Source organism: Macaca fascicularis, chromosome 5 (genome assembly GCF_037993035.2).
Source record: "Macaca fascicularis isolate 582-1 chromosome 5, T2T-MFA8v1.1".
Taxonomy (NCBI): Eukaryota; Metazoa; Chordata; class Mammalia; order Primates; family Cercopithecidae; genus Macaca; species Macaca fascicularis.
The window spans coordinates 116,898,779-116,905,249 of record NC_088379.1 but is presented as its reverse complement, the minus strand read 5'-3'; the positions used below and the strand labels follow the sequence as shown (position 1 = coordinate 116,905,249).

Genomic DNA, 6,471 nt, shown 5'->3' with positions numbered 1-6,471 from the left:
GTATGAAAATTATGCTGCTTTTGAAATATATTAGCATCTTCTGGCCACCCTTTAATGGGGTTATCTGTTTGTTGTTGAGTTGTTTGAGTTCCTTGTAAATTCTGGATATAGTTCCCTGTCAGATGCATAGTTTACAAACATCCTCTCCCTTTCTGTAGGCTGTCTGTTCACTCTGTTGATTGGTTCTTTTGCTGTGCAGAAGCTTCTTAGTTTAATCAAGTACCATCTGACTATCTTGGTTTTTGTTGTTTTGCTTTTGAGATCCTGGTCATGAATTTTCTACCCAGACCAATGTCTAGAAGAGTCTTTCGTAAGCTTGCCTCTAGTATCTTTATAGCTAAAAATATGAAATACTTCATGAATTTGCATGACACCACTTAGCAGGGGCTATGCTAATTTTTTCTGTATCATTCCAGTTTCAGTATGTGTGCTGCTGAATCCAACACAAAATCTGTTGTTTAATGTAGCTACTTTCATCAATAATCTTAGCTGGATCTTCTGGATAATGTGCTACATCATCTACATCAGCTCTTGCTGCTTCATCTTTCAGTTTTATGTTGTGAAGATGGCTTCTTTCCTTAAATCCCAAGAATCAACCTCTGCTAGTTTCCAACTTTTCTTCTGTAGCTTCCTCACCCCTCTCAGCCTTCATAGAATTGAAGAAAGTTAGGGTCTCACTCTGGATTCAACTTTAACTTAAGGGAATGTTGTGGCTAGTTTGATCTACCCACAGTAAGCAAACTTTCTTAATATCAGCAATAAGGCTGTTTCACTTCATCATTCCTGTGTTCACTGAAGTAGCACTTTTAATTTCCTTTAAGAACGTTTCCTTTGTACTCACAACTTGGCTAACTTGTACTCACAAGTCTAGTATAAGGGGCTTAGCTTTCAGCCTGTCTCAGCTTTTGGCATGCCTTCCTCACTAAACTTATTTTATTTCTAGCTTTTGATTTAAATTGAGAGATGTGCAACTTTTCCTTTCACTTGAGTACTTAGAGGCCATTGTAAGGTCATTTTTTTTAATTTCCAACTTTTATTTTAGGCTCAGTGGGTACATGTGCAGGTTTGTTACATGGGTAAATCGCATGTTGTGGGAGTTTGGTGTACAGATTATTTCATCACCCAGGTAGTAAGCATAGTACTCGGTAGGTAGTTTTTCAATCCTCATCCTCTTCCCAACCTCCATCCTTAAGCAGGCTCTGGGGTCTATTGTTCCTTTCTTCGTGTCATGTGCACTCAATTTGTAGCTCCCATTTATAAGTGAGAATAGGTGGTTTTCTGCCGCTGTATTAGTTTGCTTCGGAAAATGCCCCCCCATTTCCATCCATGTTGCAGCAACTTGTAGGGTTATGAATTGATCTAATTTCACAATTGTTGTGTCTCAGGGAATAAGCAGGGCTGAGGAGATGAAGAGGGATGATAGACTGGCCAGGCAGTGGAGTAGTCAAAACACACACAACATTTATTGATTAAGTTTTCTGTCTTATGTAGGTGTAGTTTGTGGTGCACCAAAACAATTACAATAGTGACATTGAAGATCACTGATTACAGATCATCATAACAGATATAAAGATAATGAAACTGTTTGAAATATTGTGAGAATTAACAAAATATGTCACAGAGACAGGAAATGAGCACATAATGTTGGAAAAATGGTGCCGATAGTCTTGCTCCACACAGGGTCACCACAAATCTTCAATTTGTAAAAAACAAACACAAAACAAAAAAGACTCATAATATCTACAAAGCGTAATGAAGCAAAGCACCATAAAATGAGATATACCTATATAAAATGGTATAGTATTTGCATATAACTTATGCACATCTTCTTGTATAATTTAAGTCATCTCCAGATTACTTATAATACTTAATATAAAGTAAATGCCATATAAATCGTTAATATACCATACTGTATTGTTTTTATTGCTTTATTGTTATTTTTATTGTTAGTTTTGTCAAATATTTTTGATCTGTGGTTAGTTGAATCTGCAGATGCAGAAGCAGTAGATATGGAGAGCAGCCTGTATATATGCTATGAGATAAGGGTCTAATTTCATTCTATATGAGGATATCCAGTTTTCCCAGAAGCATTCATTGAAGAGACTGTCCTTTTCTCATTGTGTGTTCTTGGTACCTTTTCCAAAAGTAAAAGGATTGTAAATACATGGGGTTATTTCTGGGCTTTCTACTCTCTTGCAATGGTTGATGTGTCTTTTTCTACCAGTATCATGCTGTTTTGATTACAATTAGCTTTATAATATACTTTGAAATCAGAAAGTGGGATGCCTCTAGCTTTGTTCTTTTCTCTTAAGACTTCTTTTGCTATTTGGAGTATTTTTTGGTTCCATATAAATTTTAGTATTTTAATCCTCTTTTTTGGTTCCATGCAAATTTGAGGATTTCTTTTCTATTTCTGTGGAAAATAACATGAAGTTTTGATAGAAATTGAATTAAATATATATATCACTTTGGGTAGTATGGCCATTTTAACTATATTAATTCTTCCAATCCAGGAACATGGAAGAGTTTTTCATTTATTGGTGTCCTCTTCAATTTTTCATCAATGATTTACAGTTTTCAGTGCACAGATCTCCCACTTCTTTGGTTAAATTTACTTCCTAAAATTTTATTTATTTAATATATTTCTTTATTTTGATGCAATTGTAAATGGGATTTTTTTCTTAATTTCTTTTTTTGGATAGTTTGTTTTTAGTATATAAGAATGCTACTGATTTTTTGTGTGCTTATTTTGTAGCATGAAACTTTACTGAATTTGCCAGTTTTAACTTTTTTATAAAATAATAACAGTTTTTAATATATAACGTATGTCATTACCAAATAGAGATCGTTTTACTTCTTCCTTTCTGATTGCATGGCTTCTATTCCTTCCCCTGCCTAATTGCTCTGGCCAGGTATTCTAGTACTATGTTGAATAGATGGTGCCAGAATAGGCATCTTTATTTTGTTCCTGACCTTAAAGGAAAAGCTTTCAGCTTTTCACCAGTGAGTATAATCTTTGTCTAGATAAAATTTATCAATTTTGTTTACCTTTTCAAAAACCCAGCTTTTAGGTTTATCTTTTTTATTGTTCATCTTGTCTCTATTTGGCAGATTTCTTCTCTGATATTTGCTATTTCCTTTCTTCTGTGAAGTTTGGACAAACTATAGTTTTCTTTTCTAGTTATTTGAGATGTATCATTAGGTTGTTTATTTGAGATTTTTTCTCTTTTTTGATGAAGGCATTTATTGCTATAAACTCCCTCTCAAGACTCCTTTTGCTGATTCCATAAGTTTTGGTGTTTTTATTTCCATTTTCATTTGTGTCAAGATTTTTTTTTCACAGTTACCCTGCTGTCTAGGCTGGAGGGCAGTGGTGCAGTCTTAGCTCACTGCAACCTCCACTTCCTGGGTTCAAGTGATTCTTATGACTCAGCCACCAAAGTAACTGGGATTACAGACATGTGCCACCATACAGGCTAAAGTTTTTGTTTTTGTTTTTTTCTTTTTGTATGTTTAGTAGAGCGGGTTTCACCATTTTGGTCAGGCTGGTCCTGAACTCCTGGCCTCAAGTGATCCATCTGCTGTGGCCTCCCAAAGTGCTGGGATTACAGGCATGAGCCACTGCACCCGGCCTGTTCAAGAACATACTATTTAATTTCCATTTACTTGTGAGTTTTCCAAGATTCCTCCTGTTATTTATTTCTAGTTTTAAGCCATTGTGATCAGAAAAGATACTCAATATAATTTCAATCTTTTAAATTTGTTAATAATTATTTTGTGGACTAAAATATGATCTATTTTGGAGAATGTTCTGTGTGCATTTGAAAACGATGTGCAAATTGGAGAAGCAAGATGGCAGAATAGAAGGTTCAACCAATCGTCCTCCCTGCAAGGACATCCATTTAACAACTATCTACACAGAAAAATCACCTTCCTAAGAACCAAACACCAGGTGAACACTCATAGTACCTGGTGGTAACTTCATATCGCTGAAAGAGGCATTGAAGAGGTAGAAAAGGAAGTAGTAAATCACTGACACCACCCCTTCTTCTCTCCTCGGCAGCAGTGGCAGGGTGCAGACAGCATATCTGGGCACTGGGGGAGGGAGAACACAGCCAACTGTAAGGCATTGAACTCACTGCTGTCCTGTTAGAGCAGAAAGGAAAACCATACCAAACTCAACTGATGCCTACCCATGGAGAAAGAATTTAGACCAGCCCTAACCAGAAGGGGATTTGCTGATCCCAGTGATCCAAACTTGAATTCTCAAGAACTGCAACTGTTAGGCAGGTCCTAGTGCTGAACTAGGCTCAGGGACAGTGGACTGGTATGGGGACATGACATACTGAGACACAAGCTGGGGCGGCTAAGGGAGTGTTGGCATCACCCCTCCTCTAACCCCAGGATGCACAGTTCACAGCTCCAAAAGATACCCCTTCCTTATGCTTGAGAAGAGAGAAGAGTGAGGAGGACTCTGTTTTACATCTTGGATATCAATTCAGCTGTAGCAGAAAAGAGGCACCAATCAGAATCATGAGACCCTCGTTCCAGGATCTTGCTCCCAGATGACATTTGTAGACGTGCTCTGGGCCAGAAGGGGACCCACTGCTTTGAAAGAAAGGGCCCAGTTCTGGCAGCATTCATCATCTCCCAACAGAAGAGCCCTTGGGTCCTTAATGACCAGGAGCAATACCCAGGTACTATGTCACGAGCCTTGGGTGAGCCTCTGAGACTTGCTGGCTTCAGGTACCAGTATGGCTATGGTGGGAAGAGCACCAAGCAGGCTATCGGGGTACCTGATTCCAGAATTTGACTCTTGGATGGCATTTCTGGACCTGCCCTGGGCCAGAAAGGACCCCACTGCCCTGAAGTGTGAGTCCTAGGCCAGGCAGCATTCACCACAAGCTGACTCAAGAGCGCTTGTATCTCCACTTTACTAGGATTGGCTTCTGGAGATGTATTTTATTCTTTTATTTGGAATATGTTTCCCTGTTTCTTCACTTTCTTTGACTATCTGTGTTGATTTCAGTATGTTCTATGAATGAACAAGCTCTCTAAGTTTTGTTAGGCTGATCTTATGTAGGATATATTTCTCCTCAGTCAGCACAGCCAACGATTCTAGGTGCCTTTAAACTCTTTGTGTTTGTCCAACCTGCTGCCATTGTTCTTTGTAGCCCCAAAGAAATTAAAAAGTGTCAAGTCATGTTATTGTCTTGAGAGAGGTAGGATAGAAGCCAGTCCTTTGGGACAGGGCAGGAAATGTTGGGGTGCTAGATTTATGTTAGATTTATCCTTCTTTCTTTGCAGAAAAGCTGAGAACCAAAATTAATCTTCCACTCATTTTGCTCTACACTAAGAAGAGGGACTGAGGAACATGCCTATAGTTTTGATCAGACTGCTCACTTTGAACCTCAGGAGATACTGATGACCATTTAAAGGTTTAAAAGTCACATTTTTTTCCCTCTGTGGTCTGAAAAACTCGATAGCATAGAGCTCTGTTAACTCCAAGAGCTAGGTGATTTAGGAGACAGTTCCTTGGATGAAGGCTGAAAAGTTGGAGCACTTGATGCATGCAGAATTTACTCTCAGAGAGAGTCTGTATATTTGGAATTATTTCAGGAGAAAACCAGGGAAGAAAGTGCATGAAGTTCCCACTCTCCTGTTGAAGGAGGCACAAGTTTCATACCCTCCTAATAGACGGAGACTTCTGGCCTGGACTTATTGCTAAAGCAAGCAAGGGAGGGAGATGCAGGGAGTATCTGCATTCCCATAGAGACTTGAAGATGTGCGCCTGCCTCCTTCCAGTGAAAGATAGCAGGAGTTTATTTCTAGAACAAGCCAGAGAAGAAGGTGTGGGAAGTGCCATAACTTCCATAGTTACTGACACAGGTCTCCAATGTCTTTTCATGGAGATGTTTCAGGGCTAGGATTATCACTGGAGCTAGTTGGTGGAAAAGGTGCAGAAAGTGTCTGCTGTCCTGTTCAAGCAAGCAGAAGTTTCACGCCTCACATCCCTTGCAAGGGGAGCCTTCTGTTGTGAAGCTATTGCTGAAGCAAGCCAGAGAAAAAGGTTCAAGGAGTGCCTACTTTCCCTTTGAGGCACATAGGAATCCTTCTGCCATCATCTAATAAGGGATTGTAGTCATTTATCATGGGAGCAAACCAGGGAAGAGGGCATGGCAGGGCAGGGCAGATGTGCTGTCCCTCCATTGTTGCTGGCAGTGGCCTCCAACCTCTTACCATGGAGACTGTAGAACTGAGATGTCACTGGAGCAAGCAATGGAAGAAGGTGTGGGCAGTGCAGTATCATCCTCCCATTTAGTCTCCAAGATGTTTATTCTTACTTGCTATATAGGCTTCCAGATACCGGCTTGTTAGAGGCTAGAACCACAGGGAGCTACTGGAAAAGCATGTGATCACACCTCATCCATGGGGAAGGTGAAAGCTGGGCTCATCTCAGGGGACTACAAC

General features: G+C 39.5%; 1 non-coding gene across 1 annotated transcript; it reads right to left on the bottom strand.

The window, feature by feature from the left end:
* Positions 1-339: 339 nt before the first annotated feature.
* LOC123573737 (U6 spliceosomal RNA) lies at positions 340-446 on the bottom strand. The gene has a single exon (XR_006698475.1). It is a non-coding gene; the product is annotated as a U6 spliceosomal RNA (small nuclear RNA).
* Positions 447-6,471: the final 6,025 nt, after the last annotated feature.